Below are 6,319 nucleotides of genomic sequence, written 5' to 3'. Positions count from 1 at the left end.
ACTTAGTCGCTATGGCCTTCAAAGGGTAATTTCGTATTGGTCCCGAGTACAACTATACATATCCACAGTGTGGTCACATGTGAGCAGGCAACATGCGAAAACACAACCGGCGTTTGTAAAATATAACATTTGCCGTAAATGTCAACTTTGCTGAGTGCATACTGTCTTGCGCAATCTTTAAATATTAAGCCTGACCTTGTGCTCATCAACAGAGTTGCTGGGTGTTGATTTCGAATGGACACATGATTCACGAATTGCAATGACCGCTCGCGGAATTCGTCTAGGAAACCGAGTTCTACCTTTTGGTTTAATTTATGCCGTAGGGCATGCTGGCGCCAAAAAAATATTAATAATGATGCTTCGGAACCGCTCAGGTGGTCCGACAGTGGCAACACTAGACAGATGGAAATAATAGAGAGTCGTCGTAGTTAAACACGAAGAAGTTCACGACTTATTTACGCAGTAATATGTTACACCTTGTCACATTCACTTGATCTGACAAGTTCTGGCACGCCGTAAGCAGAAAGCTAAAGCGTGAGGCCCGATCGCGCTCGGTGCGGTGACTGCTGCGGTGTACTCACTTTTCCCATGAGTGCTTGCGCGCCTATTGTGGCGCTCGTGTGCTTGAAAAAGATCTATTGATGAACTGCCGTGACATTTCCATGTGTGCCTTGCCAATGCTTCGAGCAAATGATTGTACATGTACCTAACCAGAAACTGTGGTATTGTTTTTGAGGACTATCGGTCACTGCTGTTTCTTACATTTTATCGCTTATTCACTTCATTGTGATTTTATCTGCGGATCTCTTTTGTTGCACTTCGTGCATGTTCTGGTTACGTTATCCTGATGTGATAATGACTGCTGGGATATTGTGTGCCAAAACCACGTTGTGATTATGAGGCATGCTGTGCTTGAGGTTCTACAGATTTTGACCTCTGGGGGTTGTTTAATGTGCACCCAAATATAGTACACGGTATCTGGCATTTCCGTTCATTGAAATGCGAACGCGCTCAAACATGAGCTTTTTGTGTCAGCAGCCTGGTACTGTAAGCACTGTACCGTCATGGTGGCTGGGATGTGATTATCTTGGTCGTGAATGTCAACATTATATGCTGCATCAGTGAGAACCACATTGCTTAGTGGAGACTTGAAATGTTAAAATAAGGTTCCCTTTTCTTTTTGATCTTATGTCAATGGCCCTTGCTGCCTTGTTTCATTTCTGTCGCAATGGGACCTGAAATTGCGATACCACTTGTCACTTTTGTGTTTATTTTACTCATTTACTGAGTTATTCTACCCTGGCTTTCTTTGTTATCAATGTGGTCCTACTCTTGCGTGTATATATTTGGGTCATTCCACGCCAAACGTCCCAAACATTGCGCTCGACCCTCTCTAATTGTACTGTAAAAAATTGTGGACGTTCATATCAGTGCACTATTTGCCCTCGAAAGTATTTCTTGGAAAAAAATTTTTCTTGTCTGCTACAGTGATTTGAATTTTGCCGTAGTGGGTGAAACATAGGTTGTGAAAAAATACTCTAAAAAATACAATACTTTACGGAACGCCTTAAATATCGGCTGTTTACTTGAAAAGAAATGGTACTATCTTATTATCGCCCATTGACGACCACTACTTTGTCTCACGATGTGCTTTGTGGTGAAGCATTGCTGCAATTCTGCGCCCATTTTGATTATTTTTTTTTAAATTCTACGAATATCGCAGACAAAATAGGACTATATCACATGGCTGGATAGTTGGCAGTAAGCATGTAAAAAATTACACCATCTCCCGCTAAAGGGGACCATGAGCCGATGCGAAGCCGGGCCACTTGCACGATCGCGTTCCGTTGGCGTTCGTTGGGCGTGCTACGACCTCGCGTCGTGGAACGCGAAGAGGGACGCTACGCGCGTCGTATCTTCCATCGAACCTGCCATTAATTCTCACAGGGCGAGCGGGGAACGCGGTCGACAGGCGGGCGAGAGGGGGGCACGTAGGAGAGGAGAGAAGGGAGGGGACGCGCATGCGCTCGAGCTCGTCGTGGCGTTGCGCAGGAGAGAATTTCGGCATGTCTAGCCTGCGTTTCAGAGTAAGAGTGGAAAGGGGGAGGGGGAGGCGGTGGAGGGGGAGGGGTAGAGGACAGGGGAATGGTGAGGGGGAGTGGAGAGGAGGTGTGTGGGGAGGATATGCTCATGCGCAGTAAGGGTGGTCATGCCGCACACCACAACCACCACCACCACCACCACCACTGGATTGAGCTCCACCTTAAGATACTTCGCATCTAAAAAGTATTGAAGTCGGTGACTGAGTAGTTTCGAAGTGGAAGGGCCGCAACATTGAAAAAATGTGTGAAATGCCCCACGTTCAGGCACATGTAGAGTGGTGATGCGGTCCAAGTAAAAATGCACGCTTGGTCTCGTTGGGAAGAGTAGACAAAGGAAATTTATTTGTGAAAGGTTAATCGGAGTGTTTTTTGTTTTAGGCGAAAAACAAAAATTTATGTTTAGCGTTCGCGGCGTGCCAGGGCGCGGGCCCGTAAGTCCGCTTCACTGCGCCGCCACTGTTCCTTGGGGCAACGAAGTATGCAGTGGAAGTAGTGGTCGTCAATGGGCGATAATAAGATAGTACCATTTCTTTTCAAGTAAACAGCCGATATTTAGGGCGTTCCGTAACGTATTGTATTTTTAGAGTATTTTTTCACAACCTATGTTTCACCCACTACGGCAAAATTCAAATCCTGTAACAGACAAGAAAAATTTTTTTTCCAAGAAATACTTTCGGAGGGCAAATAAAGCACTGATATGAACGTCCACAATTTTTTACAGTACAATTGGAGAGGGGTCGAGCGCAATGTTTGGGACGTTTGGCGTGGAATGACCCATTTGTTTATTAGAATGGTTATTCTTCTGAGCAATACCAGCAACCATTGTGATAATTCTGATGCATCAGTGGAGCATCTCCTTATAAATGCCCGAAATATGAAGAACAGCGTGTTTGACTTAGTGATCGACTCAAGAAACTTGACAAACGACCACTCTCAATTTGCAAGGCTTGGACCATGGCCAAATCCTAACAATCAAAGACGGGCTATGAGTGCTCTTTGGGTTTTTTTTATTGATACAGATTAATGAACTGCTTACGATTGTCAGGTTCTTTACTTTCATAGCATTGTATTACTGAGAACACTTTCTAGTCATGTCATATGTCCTTGTATGGGAGACTGGCTGTGTGGACTAGTGATGGGCACATTACCAGTAAAATGTAACAGTGTTACAGTTACAGTTACCTAAGCGAAAAAAGTAACCCTGTTACAGTTACAGTTACAGAGTTTCCAAAAGTAACCTGTTGCAGTTACAGTTATTGTGAAAAAGTATCGTCATTACTTTTTCCTTCTGTAATAAATAGTAATAGATCACAAAATAATCAAAACGTGCGAAGGCGTGCGGGTAGTCAAATTGCACGTGGAAAACCCTAGACGAAGGAAACTTATAAAAAGGGGGTCCAACACAAGCAACCCTTGTGTACGCCTCATTCTGTCGCATCAATAAACGTCCTTGAATACTAGAACTGGAAAACGTGGTTGATGCTCTGGTATGACGGCAGTATCCTACGACGTTTATTAACGATGCCCAGAAATGCATGCGAACAGAGAGTGCGTCACTAGTGAAGACGACGTCCCTTGCGTCTATTCGCTATGTTCAAGGTGTATTATACCCTGTTCGGAGAGCTCTGTGTCCGCTGGGCATACAAGCCATTTTTAAGCCTGTTATACCTTGAGACATAGTGTTCGCGTGAAACCCAAAGATCATACACCTGCGGATGATCAGTGCCAATCAGATCAGGGTCATCTAAAAGTACAATGTGGGGATTGTGACGCGACTTACATAGAAACAGGCAGGAAAAATGGGATGTTGCTAAAGCAACCCATGCAACACGTTCTACGACGGGGCTTGCGGAACACTGCTGGACAACAGCACATAGTTTTGACCTAAACAAGGGACTACGCTGGCTCTTGAATGAAGGTAGGGGTAAGAACACCCTGGAATCATGGTTCATTCGCCGCGACGCGTGGGCTTGCAACAACCTGAGGATGCCACCTGCATAGGAGCCGAAACGTCTATGTCATATGTGTTAATAATCGTTGTGTTGGAGTAAACTGTTTTACAATCAGTTCGAAAGCGGTTTTAAAAAATTGCTTCGTTACTTCCCGGTATTACTGGCTCTTAGGCATTTCGCGTGCTGCAGCTTTCTAGCCGCCTGTCAAAGAGATTAGCTCGGAGCCACGGACGAAGGAGACTATAAACTAGGCGTCCTAATGCTCCACCGGTACACCCAAGAACAGAGCTACACGCTCAAGTGACAAAAATAATCATATATTCAGAAAAAAAAAAAAAAAAAAAACCAAAGTACGTGAACTAGGCAAGCTGTTGAGTTGCAACACGACTGATTTACGATATGTAGTTTACAAGTCAACTGTTCCATTAAAAACTAGGGATAGGATATTAAATTTCAGATTCAAAGCGAATCCGAAGCGAATAGTGATTTGGTCAATAATTTCAAATCGAATAGTTCGAATAGTACTCACCACATACAGTCGAACCCGTTTATAACGAACTCGAAAGTGTCGCGAAAGTGGTCGTTATATCAGTAGTTCGTTGTATATGGACTCGCCTTAAAACGTGCGCTTTGCGGCCAAGCTGTTTTTTTTTCCTCTGTGCACTTTTATTAAAGTGCTAACAACCCCTTCGGTGACAAGCTAAGCCTTTTCGCGTCGTGAAGCGACGCCCGCTGCGTGCTCACGAGTGAATTAACCGCCTTTGCAATGAGCTGACACCTTCACCGAAGCGCGGTACCGCGACATGCAGCCGATCGTCCCTGCTAGTTGCGTGCAGCGCGTCACCTACTCGGGTCGCGAGTCACTGCCGGGCCGCTTGCTGCGCGTTTGAACGCGCGTTTGTACGTTCTTCGTGCTGCTTCACTCCGATCCTGCACGGATGCGGCGACTAGCCTCTTCGGTCAACGCGGGCGAAAACAAGCATTTTCCAGCACGCGCACTACACTCTTAAAAAAAGGTTGTAGTACTTACTAACTTCGGTTTACTAACTACTTGTCACATATGTTACTACCCTGTTAGTAAGTGCGGTTAGTAACGGAGGTTAGTACCGTTACTACCCTCGCCGTTACAAACGCACTTGTAGCGGTTACTACCCTTCTCGTTGCTAGCTAGTAAATAGGTAGTAACGGTTACTACCAAAAAAAATTAGTAACCGTGATCCTTTCGCATCACGAGTCTCTTGTTTTTTATAACGTCAAATTCGCGAGCATCAACATTGCAGTATCTCATTAGGTAATTATGCACAGTATGTCATGAATCAGAACAGCACACTATACACATGACAAGGCTACACGGCACGTACAATTCATAACGGTTCCAGGGTAATATATAGCCCTACCTCTGGGTTACGCAGCTGGTGCCGGTGAGCAGCTAGCTTTAGGAGAAATAGTTTAAGTTACGCAACTATATTTATATAGCGTACAATTTTATTAGTGCACGAGGTAACATAGCGTAGGACTTTTATCAAGTATATAACCCTTGGCGGTCCGTTGTCGGGCAGCGCCCGACAACGCAACACGGCCGTAGCGGTCCGCTGTCGGGCCCCGCCCGACAAGGGTGTTCGTGGTTTAAATTTTGCTGTTTTCTCACCGCGAGTCGCGCGCATTTTTTGTATACATGAAGGGCCATCTCTTGAGGAATAAGGGGCTTTGTTTGTTGAGGTTTTACTTTTTTGAACTAGGTGCAGCACTATGATCAGCACGGGCCTAGAGTGTACCCCACTCGCGCGCGCGGTTCGCTGAGAAGCATGGCCACGTTTTCACCGCGTGCGTTTTACGGCGGTGCTTTTAGCGAAAGCGAGGATGACTTTAGTGAGGAAGAGAATACGTGCCCCACCAGACAGTGATGACAGTGATTCGACAGAAGTGAGTGACGAAGACGACGACGGCGGCGTTGGAAAACCTGCAGTAATAACCCTGGCCTGCACAGGGGAATGCTTGAGCGGTATCATACGTTGCCCAAATATCACTAAAAGAGTTGCCTGCAGAATGCAGGAGCAAAAATAAATATCCTGTGCGTTTCTCTTCCACAGCTTGTGTTTTTATCGCGGCGCCAGAAACTGGCGAAATAGTTTCGGACCGCTAGAGCCGGAAAGTGGGTAAAGGTTTTGGACCGCAAGGGTTAGACAATCAATATGTTGGTATATTTTGGGTAATATCACCTCAACATTGCCTAATATACAAGACCCAACACGGGTACTCAGCTTA

This window comes from Rhipicephalus sanguineus, chromosome 9 (assembly GCF_013339695.2).
Source record: "Rhipicephalus sanguineus isolate Rsan-2018 chromosome 9, BIME_Rsan_1.4, whole genome shotgun sequence".
Taxonomy (NCBI): Eukaryota; Metazoa; Arthropoda; class Arachnida; order Ixodida; family Ixodidae; genus Rhipicephalus; species Rhipicephalus sanguineus.
Note: the sequence above shows the minus strand (reverse complement) of the source record.